Genomic DNA, 27,117 nt, shown 5'->3' with positions numbered 1-27,117 from the left:
AAGTCTAATATTATATATATATATATATATGTATGAGTAAAAGGTCAGTCTTACCGTTATTAGGCCTCATTTACGAAGCTGGTTTATAAGGGGTGTTTAAGGAAATTGCCTATAAAATGGCGATTGAATGGGCATCGACTCTTACCCACCGCACTCTTGACTAGTGGATGGTCGTTAGCCGAACGGGTAGGATAGGACAGAAACCTTCCATTATAAGTATAATGAAGTACAAAGTAACTAAATGCCTTTTCAAATTCCCAAATCATAGTTACTTTAGGCAAAATGTGAAATTGTATGCTAACCCATGGAATTACACTTCGTACCCTTGTCAAACGTTAGTGGAGCGTGTGTGGTTAACCGGCACACTAATTTGGGGATGACATTGGTGGCGAAGGGTGGCTCGACGCTTATCATAGATCAATGGAGCGTGTGTGGCTAACCGGTACATTGATTAGGTGATAGTAGCATTGGGCGCACCACGTGATTCGTATGATTATTTGCACCTTGTTTGTGATCCTCGGCATCCCAATCACAAATAGTAGGGCATAATCGAGATTGAACATGCCATTGAAGTGTTCAATGAATCTCAAAAGGTCTAGGAGTTTCAATTCATTTAAAACTTAATCTTCCTTTTCGTTTTTCATGGTGGAAATTGGTAAATCGTCATTTACCTACCTTCAAATATTTTGCAACTAGATTACGACATCCCTTTTCTAGGTTGTAGAATATTGTGTTGGATCCTAGCCTTAATAACTCATTTGGGTGTTTTATTAAGGACTCAATCAACTTAAATTGAATTTTCTCCCGTTTTGTAGATGTCTGACTTTAACCGTGGTATTCCCGAATCCCAAGGAAAAAGTGTTCCTAATGAAGTGAAAGCTTGATTCAAAGTGAAGGATCACTGTGGACTAGCTTGATTTCACTTCCTCCTCTTCCTCCCGTTGTTCTCCCTAACCCTAATGATCGAAGATTTGAAAGGTTCAAGATCACCGAATCCCTATTGGAAATGGTACATCAAGATGGCAAACCCGTGTGTGCTCACATCCTAGGGATGAAATCACACATTGATAGGTTGATTATGTTGGGTGCCCCTATCTCAAATAAGTTGGCTATGGACTGGGTTCTTCGGTCACTCCCTGAATCATATGATAAGTTCATAAGAGAGTATTATATGATGAAACTTGACGCAACCCTCATTGACTTGACTTACATGCTTATTGCTGCTGAATCAGAAATGATTTGGTGAAGTAATGGAGCATATTTGTCTGATAACTCAACCAACCATGCTTCTATGGACACCACCTGTTCCTACTGCCAAGAGAAAGGGCAATGGATATGAAGTTGCCCGAAGGACCTGAAGAATCTAAGAGATAGGAGAGTCGATAAGTATGGCTCTACTTCAGGTATAAAATCCACTATCTAACTCCATTTAAATTCCTATTCTTTATTCATAATGTGATAAGATTACATTTGCATGTTTTGCAGGATTAGAGAAAAGAGCGGAAGTTGAGTCTGATCACGAAGAAATGGATTTCGATCGCATGAATTCGAAGATCATATTTTGAGCTAAGGAAGTTATGATAGATTTGTTAGGAGTATATGATTACATAGTTTTTCATTTGAATTTTGCATTGTAAGGACATGTTTTCCGCTGTTTTTATGAATAAAATAAATTTTGGTTTGTTTTTTTTTATCTTATTTGTTTATCCTTGCAATGAAATATATGAAAAATTGATGTTTGTGTACTTCTATTATTAGCAAAATGGATTTGATTCTTAATTATGTTATTTGTGGAAATGTCAAAAGTTTAAAAAATAGGGAGAGTTTCTCATCGCCCAAGTTCCAATTGGACAGAAACTTGGAATCATGCAATGTGTATTGTATGATGAATGAAAAACTTTCACATTTGGGAAACTTAAACTAATTCTTTGGCAAAGTGTCAATTGAAGGACAAGGAAATCAAGTACACTAGGTTGTGCGTTGATCAAGTCCACCACGAGAGTGACAAAGATATTCGTCATGATTTACTAAAGTTTAGTAAATATGATTATACTTATAAGATTAAGTGTAATTCTGAGTTGATTGAAAGAGTTTCAATGAATAGTAGAACGAATAAAGAAGAATCAAGTAGGCAGAAAGATAAAAGTTTCTCTTTTCTAAGAAGAAGGAAGAGTACTTTTTATTGTGTTTTATGATAAGTCTTAAAGATTAAGAACCATGTCTTAATAGATCCTCTAAGTGAGTCTTAGTGCAATTGCATGTCTAAGAAGAAGAATCGGGTATTGTAGAAATGGTTAAATCAATAAGTCAATCATACTTCATTCCAATATCAAGTCTTAGAGTCAAGATTGTGACATTGAGTGAAAAGTCTTAAGTAGGTTTATAACACTCATCAAATGTGGAATTTGGAAAAGTTTTCTTATTCTTGCACATTTGAAATTGGTAAGTTGTGCTGTCTTGGATAAGACAAAGACCAACTAGGACCAATTATGTGAAGTGCTTTGTCTTGATAAGAACTACACTAACTCTTGAGTATTTGCTTTGTCAAGAAATGTTTCTTGACAAGAGAATCTTATATGTCAAGGAGTCAGTGGGAGTCTAAATGGTCTTGAAAAACTTCAAGAACAAATTAAGAATAAACCTTATCGATCATCATTAGCACACGACTTGAGGTTGACAACCTATCGTGCTGAAATTATTTTGTTTCTGTGCCATTCCAATTGAATTAATTATGTATGTGAGTTTTATGAGTTCTCATTTGAATGAATATTAAAGCCTTAGTTGATGGAAAGTACATTGATAAGTAAGGACAAGTTACTAAACTACTTGGAAGACATGGTGGGGCACTCGTGTTACCATAGGGCAAGAAATCAAGATTGAGAAAGTTCAGTCCATATGAGTTTGGATTTGTCGCAAACCTTGGTTTTGGCAAATTCACATGGATAGGAACTCATACACCATAAAATCTAAGTGTCATAAGATTCCCTCCTTCATGAAAATGAATGTGAGGAAATGCTTTCACTAAGAGAGATTTTAAGAAGATAGCGATTGTGAAAATTGTATTCTTAAATTCGATTATGGTTACGGAATCCCTTTCCATAGTTCGAATTGTGAGATTTGGCAATTAGTTTGAACATTTGGAACTTAGTAACATAAGTTCTAAATTGTTTAAGCACACATATGAACTATCTAAGGCATTGGTGTATAAGTTTAACAAGCTTAGATAAAGGCTTATCGAAGCATCTGGTATTAAAAATATGAATTTCAGAAATTCAATAGGTATTGTTTTTCTGGAAGCTCATTTGTTTTCTAAATAAATGTCAAAGCTAGTGGGAGAATAAGTGTTATGCTTGTATGATAATAATCATCATGATAGTGGGAGCATAAGTGTTATGATTGTATGATTATTATGGCGAGTATTGCAAGTTAGCAATATTAATTATAGAAAAACAAAGATTCAAATTTGCAAAGTTGTGAAAATTTGTTTTTTCTATAATTAAGGGAGAGAATATTATACTTCGTTTCAAAATCTAAAGCTTAGATTGAGAAATTTTAATATTTGCAGTCAAAGGATACATTGTGTGTTCTTAGAATTCGATTATGATTACGACATCCCTCTTCATAGTTCGAATTGTGAGAACATGACACATAAAATATTATGGCAAAAGATTGGTAAAGTATCATATCTCTATGTAAGACATTATGCATCGTGTCCCATACACTTCGGGTATAGGATCAATTGCAAATGCTATAATATTTACCATTCTAAAATTTTTCCAAATGTCTAGCGCATTAAGAGGGAAAAAGGACTAGAATTGGTTTTGACTAAAATAATTAAACAACTATCAAAGGACGATCCAAAGTTCGCTGAGGATTGGTTGCTTGTGAGTAGTTGGGAGTATGGTATTGGATGGACCATATCGACATTATTATGAATAGATAAGATTCTATTAAGAATGAGTTGTCATATGTCAAATGTGGAAATGTTTCCATATTGGGATTTAGATATTGAGATTCTGTGTCTAGATTAGAAAAACTTTATGCAAGAAGGATGTTCAATGGAATGTACTTTGAATGTGAGACTTCACGTCTATGGAATTGTCTTGTAACAATTTCCAATAGAGTACTTCATAATTTCATTAGCCAAGTCTTGGTGACTTTTGTGCTATGATTTTACCGAAGGATCGTTGCATAAGGTGTTAGAATCTAGCATATTCTAATAGTAGCAAAGAACCTTGGGTTCTTACACTAATGATAAGGATTGGGAATTGAGAAATGAGTATCATTGGAAAAGTTCTCAATTGATCTATTTCACAAAGCATGGACCATAGGAAACAAAGTGTGCATGCTTGGAGCATGGGACACTTGTTGTTGTAATTCAAGTAATAAGTTGATTTTCTGAAACAGTAAACAATAATAATGAGTAATCAATATGGTGGTTAAATAGAAGTGTTTTATTTACTCTCACATGTTTGAGGCCATATAGGATTAAGTATTATTTTTATGTTTCAATTTACATGTTTTGACTTCCAGAATGACTAGGTTATTCAAACATCCACAGTCGGTCATACGTTGGGCGTAGGTATGAATAAAGACTGTCATGAATCTGTCTGTAGATTGTCTGAAGTGTTTAGACATGGCACAAGTTTGCTGCAGAGTTCGTGAGTGCTTTGATAAGATTAGAGTATTGGATTAAACCCACGCTCACTGGGACCACTTCATGGATTTATCACGAGTGATTAGTGAGACGATAATATTGTATATTCTTGAAACCGAGACGTGTGAGTTGTTATTTGTTGGTTGGTTACACGTTGATAGTAAGTAAACGCACCAGTAACTTGGTGTTATAAAACTTATTGTTGTATGTGATTCGATCAGTAAATGCAAGCAAGCATTTGAGTCGAAGTTTATCCATTCCTTTTATCCAAAGTAGGATAAAAGCGATATTTGTGGGCCTCTCAATGATTTAGTGATGACACCTAAGCGCTTGGCCAAGCCGGGACTAAGTTCATGTGTTCAATTGTAGTCTGTTATCTGTCATCATAAATCGGAAGTTGGGAAACAGTATAGAGAGAATGATTAAAATTCATGTCTTATGTCTATACGATATCTTGAGAATGGAGGAATATATGATCCCTTATCTAGAGGACACGCTATTTGATAAGATCAGAGTTGACAGCGGCTTTTGAAAGCTACGATTGCTGATCAGGTTCTGAAGTCATACGAAAATAGTTATTAGACTTATCCAAGTGGGAGACTGTTGGATTAGTGTCTAAGTCCATAACTATTTTGATATGTACTTGACCCGATTATGAGCATGGTCCTTTTGAGTTGCCTTCACCATAGCAATATGTAGGATGATTTAAGGAGAGAAAGGTTTAAATATGATTTATTAATATATTATGAGAATAATATATTAAAGGAGAAATCATATTGTTTAATTAATATTAGTCAAGAATTAATTTTGTGGCTAAAAGAGATTAATTAAATTTAGGGGGACTGGACTGCAATTATTGGATAACTGAGTTATTGGGCTAAGGAATGCTAAAGGAATAAGGGGTGAACGAAATTATGTTGGAAGCCCATCATATTTTCGTCCATAGCCTTGTCCAGAAGGTTCCATGGGCTGATTAGAGTTTAAGCTGTCCATTAAGGTTTTGACTGAAACCCTAGTAGCCCACAAAAGTATATAAAGGACCCCTTAGGTCCCAAAAACGTGGACAACTGATTCTCTAGGGTTTCTAGTCGTTTTGGGCAGCCTCCTTTCTTCTCCCCTTCATCCAAGTTACATAAGGTTTTTATGACTCCATTAGAGGTGCAGCACTTGAGGCACTAAGCTTTTGAAGCCAATCCAAGCAAGGAATTGATTGTTATTGCTATATAACAATTAAAGGTAATTCTCTAAATCCTAATTCAGTTTATAATATGTTAGATCTAATTTTATCAGTCTTGGATTCAAAGCATATACAATAGAGAAACCTAGATCCAAGCATTAGGGTGTGTATGAGCACATAGGATTGTTCTTATGCATAAAACCCATCAATAATGTAGTAAGGCTTATATTGTACTGTTTATGCTTTTGATTTGTATCGAACATGACATTTTGAGTCTTTTAATGAAATACATTTCATTGGAAATGCTTTTGATAAATCTTTATCATAATTTGTTTTAGGATAAATTCTGCAACACTTTTATTTAAAATGTTGCTCTTATTTTCAAACAAGCATAAACAAAATCGGTCTTTTATGACCGTGAAAATGGGGATGTCACAGTTGGTATCGGAGCATTAGTTTAAGCGAACTAGGAATTTGTAGGATTTCTAGACTTAAACTTAGAATGCTAAGCAATGATTGTGAGGTGTGAGCACTAGCTTATTTTAGGAATTATGCCTAAAATGCTTTGATGTGCTAAATGCTTTGTGCCTAATATGCTGTTATTTGTTCGGATCTATGGTCCATTGCCGACCGGATCTGGAAACCTTATGTGTTTAGGATTCTAAACGTACGACTACGATATTAGAACTAGCATGTAAACGTTTCAGAGAGATAAGGATGATTTAAATGTCTATCTTGAATAAAGATCTAAATTTACCTTCTTCGGTGTATATATCAAGATGGCAAGAACCCGCAGTGGAGTTGGGAATGTAAATGGGTATAGGAATCAACCCCCAATAATTCAGCAAATACCTATTGTAGCGGATGCTCCTGAACCAATCACCATGGATGGAGTACAAGCCATGATTCGGGCTATGTTAGCAGAACAAAGGGAGGAAATGAGGCAGATGTTGCACGAAAATAAGGACGAAGCTACCATACCAATCGTAGAGCCCGAGCTGATTCCCGAGCAATCTGAGGAAGGGAACTATAGCCACCATGTGAGTTAATTTGGGACTCAAGGAGAATGAAGGAATGACCCGGAGAGGGGAAATGACAAGGATGGACGGATGTATAAGAATTTCTTGGGTGCCAAGCCACCAAGTCTCTCAGGAAGCCCAAAGCCTGTTGAGATTATGGGTTGGATCTCCGAAATGGAGATGGTGTTCAAGAGCTGCAGTTGTAGCGAGAAACAAAAGACTGTCTTTGCAGTTAGGCAACTGAAGACCGGAGTCTTGAGTTGGTGAAAGCTATTGGCAGATACAATGCCACGAGGAGAAGCCTTGAAAATGTCATGGGAAGAGTTCTTGGAACAACTGAAGATGCAATACTGTTTAGAGATAGATTTGATTGATTTAAACAATGAGTTCCAAAACTTGAAGAAGGGAAGGATGAGCATTGACGACTATGCTTCTGCATTCACTGACAAGATGAAGTTATTTCCATACCTGGTGCCAACCGAACTCTCCAAAATTGAGAGGTTCGCAAATGGACTGCCAGCTGACTTTGGCCCAACAGTCAAGATGGCAATCACTCTGAAATCAGCTGTTCGAGCAGCTAAGAATGTGGAGACCCAGCAGAAGGAAAGGGGTCTAGAGAGGGATAAGGTTGGTGAGAAAAGGAAATTTGACGGATCCTCGAGGTCCGGTAAGAAGAGTAAATTCTCGAAGTCTGGTTCGAGAGGAGGAGGAGCCGAAGCAAAATGGTGCGACAAGTGCAAGAAGAAGCACCAGGGGAAATGTGACGGGGGGGTCACTTGTTTCAAATGTGGAAAGCCTGGGCACTAAGCCAACGAGTGCACATTCACTAAGAAGGTATGTTATGAGTGCAACAGGGAAGGGCACATTTCGAGGGACTGCCCGAAGAAGAAGGAGGTAGGTAGACCCACCATTCCACCAAAACCGAAGGCAAGAGCCATCCAGATGACGCTCGAGGCTGCGAAGGAGACAACAGATGCCGCTTTAGGTACCTTTCTTGTAAATGGTTTTCCTGCCAATATATTGTTTGATTCTGGAGCAAACTATTCCTTTATGTCACATAAGTTTGGTGGGAAACTAACACTACCTGTAGAAAAACTTGATAATGCCCTGATTGTAGAAGTTTCTAGTGGCAAGTTCGCACCTGTTAGTAATTGTGTTAGGAACATCTTCATCGACTTAAACGAAAACAAATTCCAAAAAGAGTTGTTGCTCATAGAGTTGAATGGTTTCGACGTCATTTTGGGAATGGATTGGCTTAGCGCCAACGATACTGAGATTCTCTGCAGAAAGAAGATAGTAAGGGTGAACCCACCTGGAAAAGAGTCGTTTATGGTGTGCGGGGACAAACACATAGTAAATTCTGGAATCATCTCCCTGATGAAAGCCAGAAAATGTTTGTCCAAGGGATGTGCATCATATTTGGCATTTGTTATCTATGCTAAGAAGGAAAAGAAGGAGGTACAGAAGATACCAGTCATATGTGATTAACCGGAAGTCTTTCCCGAAGATCTTCCCAGATTACCACCTGATAGACAAGTAGAGTTCGGAATAGACTTGTTTCCAGGAACGACACTGATAGCAAAAGAATTGTACCGATTAGCACCAACGGAGATGAAGGACCCTATGACGCAACTTCAAGAATTATTGGACAAAGGTTTAATTAGACCTAGTTCATCACCCTGGTGAGCTCCAATGTTATTCATGAAGAAGAAGGATGGAAGCATAAGAATGTGTATAGATTACAGAAAGCTGAACAAGGAAACAATAAAGAACGAGTACCCGTTGCCAATGATTGATGAACTGTTTGATCAGTTGCAAGGTTCGAGTTATTTCTCGAAGATCGATCTAAGGTCAGGATATCGTCAGCTAAAGGTGAGAGAGCAGGATATTGAGAAGACTGCTTTCAGAACAAGATATGGACCCTACGATTTTTTGGTTATGTCATTTGGACTAACCAATGCTCCAACAATATTCATGGATTTGATGAATAGGGTTTGTAAACCATTCTTCGATAAATCTGTGATAGTGTTCATAGATGACATTTTGATTTACTCAAAAAGCCAGGAAGAGCATGATAAACACTTGCGAGAAGTGTTGGAAGTATTGAAAAGGGAGAAGTTGTATGCTAAGTTCTCCAAATGTGATTTTTGGATTCAGGAAGTCCAATTCTTGGGTCATGTGGTCAACCAAGATGGAATAATGGTTGATCCAACAAAGATTGAAGCTGTGATGAAGTGGGAACAACCGAAAAGTCCCACGGAGATCCGAAGCTTTTTGGGATTAACTGGATATTAAAGAAGGTTTATCCAAGACTTTTCTTCGATCGCTACTCCATTAACAACTTCGAACCACAAAGGAGCTACTTATACTTGGAGTGATAAGCACAAAGAAGCATTCGAGTTGCTAAAGAAGAAATTATGTGAAGCACCAATTCTTTCTTTTCCAAAAGGAGTTGAAGACTTTGCAGTTTATAGTGATGCATCTGGAGTTGGATTAGGTTGTGTTCTGATCCAGTGGGAAAAGGTGATAGCATATGCATCGAGACAACTGAAGGAGCATGAAAATAACTACCCCACTTATGATTTGGAGTTGGCAACGGTAGTATTCGCCCTAAAGTTATGGAGGCATTATCTTTATGGCACAAAGTGAAAATTTTTCATTGATCATAAGAGTCTCCAATATCTCTTTAATCAGAAAGAATTAAACATGAGGCAATGATGCTGGCTGGAACTGCTTAAGGACTACGACTGTGAGATACTTTACCACCCCGATAAAGCCAATGTTGTCACTGATGCTCTCAGTCGGAAAGTCAACCTTGAAAGGAAAAGGCCAAGAGCATTGAGAATTGAAGTCATCTCGATGATTGTGGAAAGTATCAGGAAAGATCAAGAAGAAGCTTTAGAAAAGAATGACCGAAAGGAAGAACGTTTGGGCAAAACGTTAGTGTTCGGTACAAACAGTTGAGGAATGAAGGTATTCCAAGATCGGATTTGGGTACCTAAGAGGGATGAATAAGAGATCTTCTGATGGAAGAAGCACACAAGACCATGTACTCGATTCATCCCAGTAGCCCTAAAATGTATAGGGACCTAAAACCCTACTACTGGTGGGTGACGATGAAGCTCGATGTTGCGAAGTATGTGGCCGAGTGTGTGACATGTGCGATAGTTAATGCACAACATCAGAAACCGTATGGGAGTTTAAAACCCTTACCTGTATCGATGGTTAAATGGGAAGACATCACCATGGATTTTGTGACTAAACTACCCAGAACGAAGAATGGTCACAACATGATTTGGATGGTCGTGGATCGTTTCTCTAAGAGTGCACACTTCATAGCAGCCAACGAGAAGTGGTCTATGGATAAGCTCGCAAATGCTTACGTGAAGGAAATTATAAGACTTCACGGTGTTCCTCTAACAATTGTATCAGATCGTGATATTCGTTTCACCTCGAGGTTTTGGAGAAGTCTACATGAGGAATTGGGTACGGAGTTGTGTTCGAGTACAATTTACCATCCACAGACTGATGGCCAGAGCGAAAGAACGATACAAACACTCGAAGATATGCTAAGAGCATGTACCTTAGAGTTCCAAGGTAACTGGGATGAGCACTTACCTCTAGTAGAATTTTCCTACAACAATAGTATCCACTCAAGCATCAAGATGGCACCCTACCAAGCTTTGTACGGATAAAAGTGTCGAACGCCATCATGTTGGCTTGAAGCTGGAGAAAAGCAGTTTATGGGACCCGAGATAGTCCATGAGACTGCTAAGAAGCTGAAGGTGATTAGGGAAATGATGTTAGCAACTCAGGATTGTCAGAAGAGCTATACTGATAAGAAAAGATGACCGATGACTTTTGAAGTTGGGGATTCGGTTTTGCTTAAAGTCTCATCGTGGAAGGGACTTATAAGATTCGGAAAACGAGGAAAGTTGAGTCCAAGGTTTATTGGACCGTTTAAAGTTCTTCAGAGAATTGGGAATCAAGCTTACAAGCAAGAACTACCAGAAGAATTAGATGGTATTCATAACACTTTCCATGTGTGTTATTTGAGGAAGCTCGCGGGAGATGTTCCCGATATAATTCCAATTTCCGAATTAAGGTTGGATGAAAGCAAAAGGTTAATTGAAGAACTAGAGGCAATCGTTGACCGTAAAAAGAAAAAGTTGTGACACAAGATGATCGATTTAGTACTTGTGCGATGGAAACATACGAATGAGCAAAATCTCACCTGAGAAACGTAGAGTGACATAATGAGTCGCTATCAGCATTTGTTTGCCGATACATGATTCCGGATACAAAATCATCTTAAGGGGAGATAATTGTAATGCCCTCGTTTCCTGTTTGACATAATTATAATATATGTATTTACGTTGGCCAACGATTGTAACATTTTATGAATAAGTAAAAGATAATTATTCGAGTATATATATTTATATATATTATGTGTGTGGAAATTGGACAATTATTATGTTTATATAATTAATATGCCTAAAATAAATGTTAAAAATAAAATATTATCAAGGATAAATAATATAAATGAAAGTTGTAGTAATTGTAATTACGAGCTCGTGATATAAAGTACGCCTAAATCTACTAAGTACTTTAAAGTTATGAAATTGAGATTGGTGATTTGTTAGCCAAAACAATATAAACAAGAGTTGATGTTCTCGTAAATATTAACCCATTGGTTATAAATTTAGATAGGACATAAAATAACGTTTGTCGTTGAATTCGTATATTATACTAATTAGGAGTTCTATTGGCATATATTTTATAAGTTACAAATTTTATTATTTTGACGACTTCTTTATTCCATACAAAAAAAGGAAATAACGGAGTCGATTAAACATATATACTATGTCTATAGTTATTGGAGACGTTAAAATAAAAGTATATATACATATACGTATTATATATAAAGTGAAATATAAAACAAACTAAAAGATTATATAATTCAAAGGAAAAAGCAATCATACGATTTGGTCTAAATTTGTTAATAGAATTAAATTGTCCATATTTATATAATAAAGTCTAAATTTGTTAATAGAATTAAATTGTCCATATATATATAATAAAAGAAATGAAAAGAGGTTTCTTACAAATGAAGTCTTTTGACTATAAATAAACTTATTCATTAACTTTGACTTCATAATTACCAAATGCATGTGGCATTCAAATTGGTTTAAAGTGGACGTGGACATCCTTGTTAAAAGACATGTTACATTTAATGATTTATATACATGACATCAATGTAAGATATTTTACGAACACTACACTATAACAAGAGTATCTATTGTGAAGTTTAAGCCATCATTCAAACACCACTTTTAGAAAGAGTGAATAGAAAATATTTAAAAGTGAGAATTTCAGATCAAGAAGTTATTATCGAAACTAATTATGATTTGAGGTTTACTCTCGTCATATCAAGTAAGTGTATAGTTACTTTCAGCTTACACATAGACATATAGACATGATATATATATATATATATATATATATATATATATATATATATATATATATATATGTTATTTATGCTAGATGAACGATTTTATACATGTTTTAAATAATTTAAACTGTATATGTATTTTATATCTACAAAAATGTTGGGGTAAAATATGGGTAGATGTAATAGACAATGTGTGATAAAATGATGATAGGCCTTGATGTTGTTGTTGATTCTGTCATTTAGCGGAGTATGGATGATGACCACAGACTCTTCTAGACAATCCAGTGGAACGCTTACAAGCTCGCAACCTGTAGGTGTTTGTGAACAATGTGTTCACCGGTGTACTCCATCCCCCACATGGTTGCCTTAAGGATATTTATTACTGAGGAATCCCCTTAGCAATAGTGTCTATCCCTATGATGATCCTTAGGCTAGGTCCCTTATGATAGGTGTTTTAGGTACGTAAAGTGAGGATAACGGGAACGGGTAATCGGGTTATTGTTGGTTGATGAAATTAAATAACTTATTTATTGTGGGTTGAAAACCCTATGTGCTCACCAGGCTCCCAAGCCTGACCCACTCAGTTTCATGTATTATAGGTAGTGGTGCTCGATCATAGATGTGATGTTTTGGATGATGGATTACAGATATAGGCCTTTAGATATGAAATAATGTAGTAAGGCTTATATTGTACTGTTTTATGCTTTTGATCTGTATCGAACATGACATTCCGAGTCTTTTAATGAAATACATTTCATTGGAAATGCTTTTGATAAATCTTTATCATAATTTGTTTTGGGAAAAATTCCGTAACACTTTTATTTAAAATGTTACTATGATTTTCAAACAAGCATAAATAAAATCGGTCTTTTCTGGCCGTGAAAATGGGGATGTCACATAAGTTGTCAAAGGGTCCAACAATTTGAGGTGCTCGGGTTGGAGTCGTGCCTGCGACTTTTCCTTCTTTTGCTAAAAAAACTTTGTGTAAGTTAGGCTACACTTAGTACGCTTTAAGTGTAACTTATATTTATATTCATAGTCATTGTTATGAATGCATAAATAAGATTTATCAGTAATTCCAGTTATAATGCTGATTGATATACTTATGGGAGAGGTATCTAGAATGGTCACATTGGCATGGTTGTTGGATTTCAAAAATGTTATATGTCGAAATGGTTCTGCCTCCCATCTGCCTAGCCTGGCTGATCCTTATTTTATAAGACTCAGAGTATTCACTAGAATTTGTGAAAGATCTACCATTCAATACCAGATTGCCATATGGATTAATAAGTTATAGTATTAAAGGTTAATACTTGTTAAGCGTGTTACCAGCCAGATTGGATCGCCTAAGAATCGCCCAGATAGCTGTCAGTTATTTGAATAACTTTCCACGTGAGTTTTATCACTATATTATGCGCTCTAGTATATATCCTTTGTATGTTAGGATATAGTTTCCCTGCAGTATGGAATTAGGTTAGTTTAGTTAGTTGTCTGTCATATTGAACAATTTATTCGTTAGATATGTATTGATATATTATGCGGGGAGTTGAGGGCGGCCTAGCCTCGGGTAGAAGGCCAAAAGACTCGGGCGGACCACCTTTATGCTGAAGGCCAATGTACGGACCAACTTTATGCTGTAGGCGAAAAAGGCGGATCGGCTTCGTGCTGAAGGCCAAGCGCAAGCAAGCTTTATGTTGAAAACCATTATGTGTATGCATTGTATATGTGTTGTGATATATGGTATTTTTAGGAACTCAGTACGTTTCGTGCTTACCCAGTTGAATATAAATGTTTTTCAGGTTTTTCATTGACTCGTGTGAAGGGCAAGGTTCGACTATACACACATGTATTCGCAACATTTTTCTGCATAATGTAATTATACTTTGATATATTTTAATAAATAAAAAGGAAAAAATTTGGGTTGAAAATCAGGACGTTAAATATAACAACCTTTTCCTTTGAAAGATTTGATGTTGCATGAACATGGTTCTGACATTGAAGGCTTTTTACGTGAGCAGTTCTTGCCGATTGGACAAAAAGGCTGTTGAATGTGACTTGAGAATTGAAGTCCATCAGCTGGCTGGAAAACTGTCAACTAGCTGACAAACCATCGGTTGGCTGATTCGTAGTTGGCTAGTTGATCAGTAGCTAACTTGGCTAACGATCAACAAGTGGAATAGAGGCTAGGTTCGGGTTTTTTAGCTAGGGTTTGCATCATACTTTGCTTATATTCGTAACGACTGCTAGCTAAGGGTTGTGTAATATTATAACATCGTTTTCAAGCTCAACAATCTACAAAAATGATCTTAGTTAAAAATAAAAAGTTAAGGCCAAACACACAAATTACATAAAAGCTAAGGGTTGTGTAATACTAGTATTATAACATAAGCTCAACAATATACAAAAATGATCTTAGTTAAAAATAAAAAATTACAGCCAAACACATAAATTACATAAAACTATACGGACCATTTATGTAATTTACTATAACAATGTAGATTAAATCTGAATATAAGTAAAAAGCATCACGCCCGGTGGGACTCGAACCCACAATCGCCTGATTAGAAGTCAGACGCCTTATCCATTAGGCCACGGGCGCTTGTGCTTTTAGTACTTGTAGTTAGTATATTTATAGAGTTTTCGTTATGTAATTGTGTGGACCTTTATAATTATTTTGATATTGCAAAGGCCAAAATAATCACATTATAAAACAGATAATTAGTTGCTTCAAAAATATTGATTTTCAGATAAATATATATACTTTTATATGATTAAGGTTATTCACTTAGTATAGATAAAGATAAATAATTGTTTTTTTTTTATCATTTTGTTTATTGTATTCATAATTATATAAACTAATGTAAAATATTTCAGTTATTTAATACTCTTTTCTATATGTATTTAATAAAAATAATAATACATTACAAATCTTGAAATCCAAAAAGAAAAAGTAAATAGAGTTTAATAAAAACAAGCACTTGTCATTTACAAGGTGCATGTTGTTTTAAAATAATTCGTACTCTTTAATATGTAAACTGTCCATTTTAATATCCATTTTAACATGACAAGTTAATAGAAAACTACTCATTTTGTATACATTCAAATATCGACGTCGAGTCAACAAGTGACATGAAATATAGAATCTCCCTTGTCAAATTGCTTTTGAAGACATCTTTGATCTTATGAGATAAAGGACCTATGGCTAATTGCTTTTTCTTTAAAGCACTCGATCGTACATTACGAGACATCCTTCATGATAGATTTGCAAACGCTATGACAACGCCTTTTTGTGGATTAATTGTTGTTTTAGGGGAAGATATTGGAGTTTTACGAATGACTACTACAAATTGGTTATGGGTCCTCTGTTTAAGACAATGAAAAAGAACTAGTTAAATTTGTGGCAGACATTATACAATTATCAACGAATTATAGCATAACATCGATTGTTGACATTGTGTATCCAGACTTATAGGAAACTACCAAGACCCTTATTACTTGAAGGAACAAGAAATACTCTCCATAGAATGACATAATACATGAGCTTAATAATGTAATCATGAATCATCTGCGAGATGAGCATTCACATAACTAAAAATGATACAAAGGAAGACGATATGTTGTACGATAATGAATTCCTAAACACATTATTTTTTTAGTGGTGTTCGGAGAAATAAAAATTTGTGCACTATTTATGTTAATGCGAAATCTTAATCAAATTGCCTAACTATACAACGGTAAAAGGTTTCATATACCTAATCATGGAAAATGATCGGTGGCAGTAGAAGTGATGTTCGAAACATGTGATATGTGTGGGTGTTCATCGATTGAAACCTAACGGATTTGATGGAACTGATCCAATCAAATCATCTATTGGATCTTGGGTTTTGTCAATTGATTCAATTCAGTTCGTTATATACAACTGAACCGAACCGATCCAATCGGATATTGGATTGAATCGATTTTTATCTATTTGATTGATTTTCCACTATCCAACAAATTCTAATCAAATTTCTATCTAGTAACAACCAAATATGTTATGATAAATAAAACTAAAAGTGCATACAATTACACTAAATAAGACTAACAAACAACACTTCAACTTCAACGACCAATGTTCAAAGTTCAACTAGAATATGATAGAAAACGTTTAAACATTAAAGTTCAATTGGATCGTAAATTTACATTTATTAGATGGTAATTGCCTAATATTAATTGGACATAACATTTGGATATTTGCTGGATGATAATATTGGATATCCAATTAGATGAATGCTGAATCGATTCCGTTTGATTATCCATTGGATTTTCAGGGTTACTCATGAACTAATCAAATATAATTTAATTTTTAAATTTCGAAACAGATTCAATCCAATTGTGTTTGGATGTCCAATATAGTATGATGATTTGTAATTAGATCGGTGGGTTCGAATTAAATAAGTTAGTTTATGCACACCCTAGTGACCAAGTTATTATTATTATTTCTTGAGTCATGATGTCATAGAGTGAATCAAAATGGGTAATTTAACTCTACATGAGGCAATTATATGTTATCATTTTATTTGCACTAACGATCAACGAGAGTCAAAGGTAGTCACTAAATATGGTAGTTATGTATCTACAGAAGCAAGTTTTCTTAAATGGGGAATGATACATGACATTTTCTCGAGTAATAAGAACAAAAATGTATTCATTCTAAATGAAGATATGATACATATCACTTTTGACAAAAAAAAAAAAAAAACCCTCATTATTTACAAGAAATGTTACTTGGAATATTGTAAAGAACTTCTTAGACACCATGACATAGGGATGAAATTTAGAATCGAAACCGGAATCGGATTGGAACCGGAACCATTAGAACCGGAATATATAGAACCAGTTCCGGTTTTAAAAATTGGCTTTATTCGGGTTCTGGGCAATCCGGGTTTGGGTCCATCGGGTCCAGGTAAACCGGGTCTAAAAACCGGAACCGGAACCACTTTTAGGGCCGGAACCAGTTTTTGTGAAACATTTAAAAGATGCATATCTCATTCGTTTTAACTCCGATTGACATGCATGTTTTTCCAACATGTAGTTTAGAGTTTGTACATGATTTTAGACTATAAATTTGCTATTTTTAGTTTTATATTCATTGACTTATAGTCCCCTAAATTCGAGATATCAAAGTTGAAAGTTTTTAGTTTTTTAGTTTTTTTTTTGTATTCTGTGAAAGTTTTAAAATATGCATATCTAATTCGTTTGAAGTCGGATTGATATGTGGTTTTTTCTAACTTGTAGTTTAGAGTTTGTAAATGAGTTTAGACTATAATTTTGTCATTTTTGGTTTAATATTCAATGATTTATAGTCCCCTGAAGTTGGGATAACAAAACTGAAAATTTTCAACTTTTCAGCTATTTGTTTTTGTACTTAGTATTTTGTGAAAATGTTAAAACATGTATATCTCATTCATTTAAAGTTGGATTGACATGCGGTTTTTTCTAGAGTGTAGTTTAGAGTTTGTACATGATTTTAGACTATAATTTTATCAATTTTGGTTTCATGTTCAACGAGTTACAATCCCCCAAAGTCGGGATATCAATATGAAAATTTTCAGAGTTCAACCCACTAAGTAGTAAGTAATTACCAAAACATTCCAGTTTTTCCAGGTTTTCCGGTTCTAAACCCAATTTATCCGGTTCCAACCTACCCACTTTGATGTCTCCGAGTTTTCCGGTTCTCTACCCACTTTACCCGGTACCGTACCCGAGATCGATTCCTATATACCGGTCTGATTTCCGGTTCTATAAAATACAATTAACCGGTTCCGGGTTTTTCGAGTCCGGGTCCATCCGGTCCGGGTTTAGACCCACTTTTATCCCTAGCGAGCAGTTGGGGCATGTGAAGGCCCATTCTCCTTTACTTGCAACCAAGCCTGTTCATGAACCATCCACTGCTACTCTTAGGATCACGGATGGATGCCAGGGTAGGGCGGAACCCCCTAGAGCTCGGGTTCATGATTTTTAGCTTATGGCAGAGGAGGCCAGGGTGGCGCCAGATGTCGTTACTGGTATGTTTATATTTATTATTATGTCAAGATGCTTTATTGTATGCGTATGATTGTATTCTTGTTATGTACCTTCTTAGTGAACTCCTTTCTTGCTCTTGTGTTATTTAACTCAGGTGTGAGTCGGTGTTTTGTATCTCACTCTTTCAGTTGGGGTTTCAGTATGACTCTTGGAGATTTGGAGTGTCCGTTGTGGGTTTCTATCGCCAACGAACACAAGGTTTCAATATCGAGTGTTTATCAGGGTTATGTCTTGGAGATTTTTGGGGTGACTTATCCGATTAGTTTGATTCCCATTCCTATGGGGGATGTGTGCGTGATAGTAGATGCATGTGGGGAGACTTATCCGATTAATCTGATTGCCAAGGCATCGTACCGATTGGCACCATCGGAGATGCATGTGTTATCCTTTCAGCTTCAGGAGTTGTTGGGCAAGTAATTTATTAGATCGAGCAGTTCGCCGTGGGAGCACTGATTTTGTTTGTCAAGAAGAATGATGGTTCACACCGAATGTGCATTGATTACTGGGAGTTGAACAAGTTGATGGTGAAGAACCATTACCCACTTTTGTAGATTGATGTAACGCCTGTGTTTCTGGGCTTGCCATTTTTAGCAATGTAATAGTCTAGGTTAACCTTTGTAACTCAACTTGAAATAATAAGAATGTATTATTTGTGAATTATGTGAATTATGTGATTTATGTGTTTATTTTCTTGATTTTTATAATTTAATGAATTAAGAATAAAATAAGCGTCAAAGTTAAAGTGTGAGATAAGCCCGACATCTTTGCATAAAGTTGTAGTGGTTGAAACAAGGATTCCGGAGATATAAGGAATGCCAAAATCCGAGTTATAACGAAGAAGTTATGACCTGTCGAAGTTTCGAGACAGAACCGGTATGACGATGAGTGACGTAAAATATGAATTTAAGATAGAGCGATATTTAGCCTTAGCGATCTAAACGAAAGTCGTAGATTTCGTTAAACCGAGAGCGTGCATAAAAGGAACGCCCAAATCTGACTTCGTATGAGGAAGTTATGATTTTTCTAAGTTTCGACTTAGCAGTATGCAGCCCGAATACTCGATTTGAGATCGAGCGGTTTTTAGCCGAAACAATCTAAATGAGAATCGAAGATCTCATTGTTAGTAGCGAAACGATGAAAAGTTAGACGAGAACGGACGTCAGACGAAGAAGTTATGAATTTATAACGAAGTTTTTCTGTCCCGGCCTTCTAAAAATAAATAATAAAAATAAAAGTCAAAATTAGCCAATGGAGTCTAAATGAAAGTTGTAGAGTATGGTCTGACCTTCGCGTGGATATAAAGAACGTCGAAAACGGAGCTCGTATGCGAAAGTTACGCAATTTAGAAGTTTGACAAGTCAATTACGCCCCGCGTAATTTGAGTACGCCCCGCGTACTCAGTCGGTTGCAACTTGTCTGACCAATACTCGAGTGCCACCAGTCGACGCACGCAGTGACGTCAAAGTACGCCCCGCGTACTGAGTACGCCCCGCGTAATTTGAGTACGCCCCGCGTAATCCCAGACCCAGCAGCCTATAAATAGAACTCGAATTCAGCCATTTTCTCTTGTTCAAACTCTTCTCTCTCTCTAAGTTTTTCCTCGTTTTGCGTGCCGTTTATACCCCGAAGCCCCGGTAATATTCTCGAGCCCCGAAGCAAGATCCGAAGCCCCGAGAATCCCGAAGAGCGTTATTCCCGAGCCGAAACGCTGCCCGCGAGGAGCCCGGTTTTGTGAAGATCTTCCAGATCTACGGAGAAACACCTCTTCTACAAGCCGTAGTGCTGCCCGATCATCTTCTGATCAAGTGAGTGTGTAGTTACTTTCATTCCAACACAATATTATGAAGTATTTCCTATAAAATACGTGTTATGTGTATATATTTGGTTGTTATACGTGTGAGTGTATATTCACTCTCTTCTATCTGATAGATCTGAAGTATTCTCTATGAAATACGTGTTATGTGTGTATGCCTCATCTGTTATGTGAAAAATGTTTTGATTGAGCATGCTATACAGGTTTTGAAACTACGTATAAAAATGTATATTTTATCTACTAATATGTTGGGTAGAATATGGGTAGATAGTTGGTGTGTAATAAACAGATGAGAGGCCTCAATGTTGTTTTGATCCAGTCATCTAGCGGAATTTAGATGACGACCACGGACTTTTCTAGATAGTCCAGTGGAACGCTAGCAGGCTCATAACCTGTAGGTGTTAATGAACTTGGGTGTTCATTCGCTGTATTCCATCCCCCCCATGGTTGCCTTATTTGACTTATATTGCTGAGGAACCCCCGAAGCATGTGTAGTCGCCCCGATGAAATATTTTTAGACTAGGTCCCTTGTGTTAGTTATTTTAGGGACATAAAGTGAGAATAACGGGAATGGGTAACTGGGTTATTGTTGGTTGATAATAATTAATTAAATTATTTATTGTGGGTTGAAAACCCTACATGCTCACCAGGCTCCCAAGCCTGACCCACTCAGTTGATTTATTTTACAGGAAGTGGCGCAAGAGCTTAAGATGGGCGAACATCAAGTTGTTTTGTTTACAAGTCTGTATATGTATATATTTGTTGAAAGACTTGTAATGCTATCGTTTATGCTTTATGATCTGTATCGGAACATGACATCCCGACTTTTGATTATGAAATGAAATCATATTTCTTTATGAAATGTTTTGATAAATATCTATTTTATCATGTTTTGTTTTTGGGAACAAATTCCGCATCTCTTTTAAAATTAAAAGGACTTACTCTGAAAATTATTTTTAAAAAAAGCATAAATGAAATCGGTCTTTTCTGGCCGAGATTTTGGGGATGTCACAATTGATGACCTCTTTGATCAATTTCAAAGTGTATCTTGGTTCTCGAAGAACGATTTGAGGTTGAGGTATCATTAAATAAGGGTTAGAGAGGAGGACGTAGAGAAGACCATGTTTCGACCTCGTTATGGTCATTACGGGTTCATGGTGATGCCATTTGGGCTCACTAATGCGTGTGTGACATTTATGGATTTAATGAATCGGGTATGCAGGCTGATGCTCAATCGATCAATCATTGTCTTCATTGATGATATTTTGGTATATTCCAAGACCATGGAGCAACATGAGGACCACCTTCGAGAGCTACTAAGATTTTTGAGGCGAGAACGACTGTATCCAAGTTCTTGAAGTGTGAGTTTTAGTTACATGAGGTCCAATTCTTGAGGCATCTCGTCAACCAGAATGGGAGTTTGGTCAATCCGACAAAGATTGAGGTCGTGATGCAGTGGAAGGTTCTGAAGTCTCCATCGGAGATCAAGAGTTTCTTGGGATTAGTAGGCTATTATTAGAGATTTATTCAAGACTTATCTAAGAATGCAGTACCCCTCACTCATCTCACGAGGAAGGTCATGGATTTTCGTTGGGGGCCTGAGCAACAGGCTGCATTCGAGACACCGAGACATAAATTGTGCGAGGCCCCAATGTTGACCCTCCATGAGGGTGTCGAGGATTTCGTAGTATTTTGTGATGCATCCGTCACGGACCTGGGGGCGATTCTTATGCAGAGAACGATCTGGATAGGCTGTAGGATCGGTGCAATGGTCCAATCATGTTGAAGGATCTGAGAGTGGTCCAAATAGTCTGTAGGCCCGGTGCGGCGGTCCAGTCAGGCTGAAGGCTCATGTATGCATGTTATTATTTGTATGGATGTGTGTGGTACTTTAGGGGAACTCATTAAACTTTAGATTACGGTTTAAGTTTATGTTTCAGTTACTTCGGATGATCGGCGCAAGACGAATGTGTGATCGTACATATCCTTCGATGATATGTTTTTGGAGTTTTTATGATACACTGATCTTGGGAATATTTGTATTTGACACTTGATTTGGTATTGTTTTGGCTGAAAACAATGGTTTCTTTTAAGTTAAAAATAAAATTTTTATCTTGATTTTTGGAATGTTACACTCCACTAATAACTTGCAAAGAAATAATGTGCGTTTTCATAGATTAACATACAATTTCACGTTTTCCTAAAGTAACTAGAGTGAAATTGTTATAAAAGGTTATACTAATTTGTACATTCTACTTTTAATGTGATTAGTGACCTATCAAACTTGTTCGACTAATGATCCTCCACCATACAAAGAAGTGGTGGGTGAAAAGGACACCCATTCAACAGTCCTTTTATAGACCATTTCCTTATACATCTCTTATACTGTGGCTTCGTGAATGAGGTCTACTATTGATTCGATAAACTTTTAGTTATACATATAATATTATACTCTTATACATATGTATAGGGTGTATTTTAAAACATTTTTTAAAATTAGAAGGTTCAAATAATATTCATTCAATTAACCTTTAATTAATTAATCTTTGAACTAAATACAATTTAAGAATTATACTTAATTAAAACTTTATTTAATTCATATAAATCTTATTAAAGGATGATTATATTATCTAATTATTTTATAATTGGATAATTACCTTAAAAAACTTCCTTTTATTAAATTAGGATTTGTAGTTATCTAGTTATAATATTTAGATTTTAGATATTCAAAAGTAATATTAATTAACTAATAATTATCCTATCTTTTGAATAAGGCAAGAAAATACCTATTTTTGATTTTAGGTAGTTCCCACGACATGGAAGAGGGCTGCCCACGTCGTGGCATGAGCAGATTGTAGATTTTATTTAGTTTTCTGGTTTCATCTTTATACACTACTAATTGAACAAGGTAGTCTTTGATACCACTATTGGGGTTTTTATGTTCCAATAACATTGTACTTGCAGAATTTCACTTAACATTTAAGGGTAAATGCAACGTAAAACAAGATCTATGGCTTTTCAATATTAATAGCAACATACTTTATGAAACAAAACTAAACCTACATAAATAAAAAAATCATAGATAAAGAAATCATACCTTTGTGCTTAAATTGAATTAACCAATCAAATACTTGAGGATCTCTTTGGAAAACCTAGATCCAGTTGTGTGGTAGCCTATAATGCATCACACCCAAAACCCTAGGAAACCTTAGGAACGAATATAGGAGAGAGGGGAGAGGAGAAAATCAGATTTCTCTCTTAGAGGAGGTAGTGGCCGAAAATCCGAGGGGTTATGGCCCTTTTTTTAGCTGCTAGATAATCCTAAAAATCCTAGATTTGAATTCAAAAGAATAATATTTAATCCAATAATTATCTAGTTTCTTTGTTTGATTTGGAGGCTTCCAAGAACCCTATCTAGGGCTCCTAAAACTTTTCCCCTCCTTGGCAGGTTCTAGATCCTCTCTTTTGTTCAACTATTGAACAGTTACAGCTTAGTACTTTTATCTCTAATTAATTCTAATCAACCCAAAATTATTTCCAAAGTAATTATGATTAATTCTTAATTAATAATAACTATTTCCAATTAATAAATTAATCACATAATATATTAATAAATCATATATATCTTATTATCAATCCAAGCCATTTCCTGGTTATGAGGGCAACCCAAAAATGACTTTACTTTTATTCTGCACTATTATACCAATTTAGTTAAGAGTTTAGATACCTTAATCCAACACAAAACATATCAAGAGTAAATTTTGATTAATTATACAAAATCTGATTTTGTGTAATCAAATCTTATAAGATCGAAATTATAAATTTCGAAAACCATAAATAAACTATCATAGAAAATTTTCTCAGATTTTCAATAATATTCACTACATCGATCGGTTTTTTTGTATACATCTGACATTGTCGGGTTGTGGTTGTCGAAATCAACTGTCTGCGTTTTAGGAGAGATATATATATATATATATATATATATATATATATATATATATATATATATGTGTGTGTGTGTGTGTGTGTGTATGCGTGTATATATATATATATATATATATATATATATATATATATATATAGATTTTGTCAAATATCTATATAATTTTTATAGAAAATATATAACTTTTCCTTTACTTTTCTTTTTACTTGTAGTTTCATCATCTTATGGTACAATGGAGTTTAATTTTATACTCCTAGACTTACTTTTCATCTACAACGTAAAGATTGGTACCCTCCTTGAATATATCATCACTGGTGAGTTGTAGCCTAAAAATATAAAAATTGGGTTCCTCTAACATTAATGGAAGGTTAAACGGGACTGAGAGAAAAAGAGAGAAGGAGGAGCAACGACAAGAATCCGTGGAGGTTCCAACGGACTTGCATGCTGAAAACGCAATATCTGCTACTGTTGGGGTTGCTGCAACGTTGGGAATTTCTAGAATGCTTTCCAACATCACAAAAACTGACACCGAAGAAATAGATGAGGTGAGGTTACACCAACTAGCGGTCTAATAGAAATGGGCATGTTGAACGGAGCATGTATGTTGGGTCTGGTTTGGTACCCATTTAATATGCATCTCTAGAGGCTAATTCAACCACAAAAAGTATTTGGTTCCCTCATCCTTAAGGTGGATTAAAAATGAACAGTTTTCTTTAGTAAGATATTAGAAGACTTAAAATCTCTGTGAATCACAAAAGGTTGTGGCTCCTCATGCAGATACACATGCCTCTTGCAACATCAAGAGAATCTTCATTCTCATGTCTCAATCCAAAGACCAGTTGAAACCTAGTGGCCCTATAAATAGATCATTCATTTACAAAATATAGCAAATCAATTGCCAGATGCATTTACTGACCCTAAGAGAGTAACAAAGTCTCATTTACCAACTATAAATGCTCCAGTTAGAATTGATATCCCAGAAGAACAAAAAATACAACTACAAATGAATCAAAGGCACGCCTGAAGCGTGGAAGACCAACCGGTTTCAAAGATAAAAATCCTCGAAAACGAAAGGGAGCAAATATAATTGATGCTCCAAAAGAGAAAACATAATCTCTTGAAAAGATGAATGAAGATCTAGAAGAGTCCAATGACATAACAAAAGAATATAAGGTACTTGAAAAAAATGAAAATGATGAGATCTCAATAAATTATGTCATGACAGGAATAAGATGGAACAGAAGTCGACGATAATTTTTCATATCATGTTCCGCGCGCGATTATAAAGAAAATGAGGATCTTGAACCTAAATCTATTGAGAAATGTATGAATAGAAAATGTTGGCCAAAATGGAAAGATGAAATAAATAAAGAGCTTAATTCTCTTACTCAACGAAAAGTTTTTGGACCTGTAGTCCTTACACCAAACAGAGTAAGAACAATGGGACACGAATGGGTATTTGTGCACAAAAGAAATGAGAAAAATGAAGTTGTGAGATATAAAGCAATACTTGTTGCACAAGGTTTTACCCAAAGACCCGAAATTGATTATGAAGAAACGTATTCTCCGATAGTTGATGCAATTACATTCAATTATTTTATAAGTTTAACAACATATGCAAAACTGGAGATGTGTCTAATGGATGTATTTACCGCCTATTTATATGATTCACTTGAAATGATATTTATATGAAAATCCTAGAAGGGTTTAAGGTGCTAGAAGCACAAACTTCTAATTCTCGTGAAGTACATTTGGTAAAATTAAATAAATCTTTGTATAGATTGAAACAATCTGGCCGTAAGTGCTTCAATTGTTTTAGTATATTTCGGTTGAAAGAGTGCTATAAAAGTGATCCATTAAGCCCATGTGTATTCATAAAAAGATGCAGATAAGAGTTTATGATAATTGATGTTATTGTAGATGATTTAAGCATAATTGGAACTCCTAGAGAATTGGAAAAGGTCACTTCCTGGTTGAAAGAAATGTTTGAAATGAATGATCTTGCTAAGATGAAATTCTATTTGGGTCTTCAAATTAAGCACACAAGATGGAGTTTTTGTACATTAATATCTAGATAAGGTGCTAAAAAGGTTTTATATGAATAACTCACATCCATAACTAACCCGAATGTGGTAAGGCACTTAGATGCCAAAAAGGATCAATTTCAGCATCATAAAAAACATGAAAATCTTCTTGTTCCAGAAGAACTATATCTTAGTGCTATTGGTGCACTAATATATCTTACTATTAATACAAGACCTGATAAATCTTTTGTCGTAAACTTATTAGCAGTATATAGTTCTTGTCCAACAAGAAGATATTATAATAGAGTTAAACACATTCTTTGATATCTTCGAGGTACAATGGATATGAATTTATACTAATCAAATTCTTAAAATGCGAAGTTAATTAGTTATGCAGATGTTGGATATTTATCTGATCCACACAAAGCTCGATCCTAAACAGGTTCTTTATTCACTTGACGAGGTAACGTAATTTCTTGTCATTTTGTTAAACAAACTTTAGTTGCTACTTATCCTAACCATGCAAAGATTATAGCAACTTATAAGGGAAGTCATGAATGCATTTGTTTAAGAAAATTTAACTCAATACATTTGCAAAAACATGTGGTATAACTTCTAACAAGGATGTTCCAACCATACTATATGAACAACTTGTATAGCTCAATTCAAGGAAGGATTTATCAAAGGAGACAAAACCAAGCATATATCACCAAAGTTTTTTTTTTCACTCATGATCTTCAAAAAGAGTGTGGCATCAACATCTAGAAAATTCAATCCAGTAATAACTTTCCTGATTGGTTTACTAAAGCACTTCCTACATCAAAATTTGAAAAGATGGTACGAAACATTGTTATGCGGTGCTTCAAGAAAATCAAGTGATGTGCTAATCAGGGGGAGTTGGAAACATATCGTACTCTTTTCCTTAGCTATGTTTTTCCCACTGGGTTTTCTTAGCAAGGT

General features: G+C 35.4%; 1 non-coding gene across 1 annotated transcript; it reads right to left on the bottom strand.

The window, feature by feature from the left end:
• Window positions 1-14,834: 14,834 nt before the first annotated feature.
• On the bottom strand, window positions 14,835-14,907 carry TRNAR-UCU (transfer RNA arginine (anticodon UCU)). Its single transcript has one exon. It is a non-coding gene; the product is annotated as a tRNA-Arg (tRNA).
• Window positions 14,908-27,117: the final 12,210 nt, after the last annotated feature.

This window comes from Lactuca saligna, chromosome 5 (assembly GCF_052625555.1).
Source record: "Lactuca saligna cultivar CGN05327 chromosome 5, ASM5262555v1, whole genome shotgun sequence".
In the NCBI taxonomy this organism is placed as follows: Eukaryota; Viridiplantae; Streptophyta; class Magnoliopsida; order Asterales; family Asteraceae; genus Lactuca; species Lactuca saligna.
Note: the sequence above shows the minus strand (reverse complement) of the source record. Positions and strands in the feature narration are given on the sequence as shown.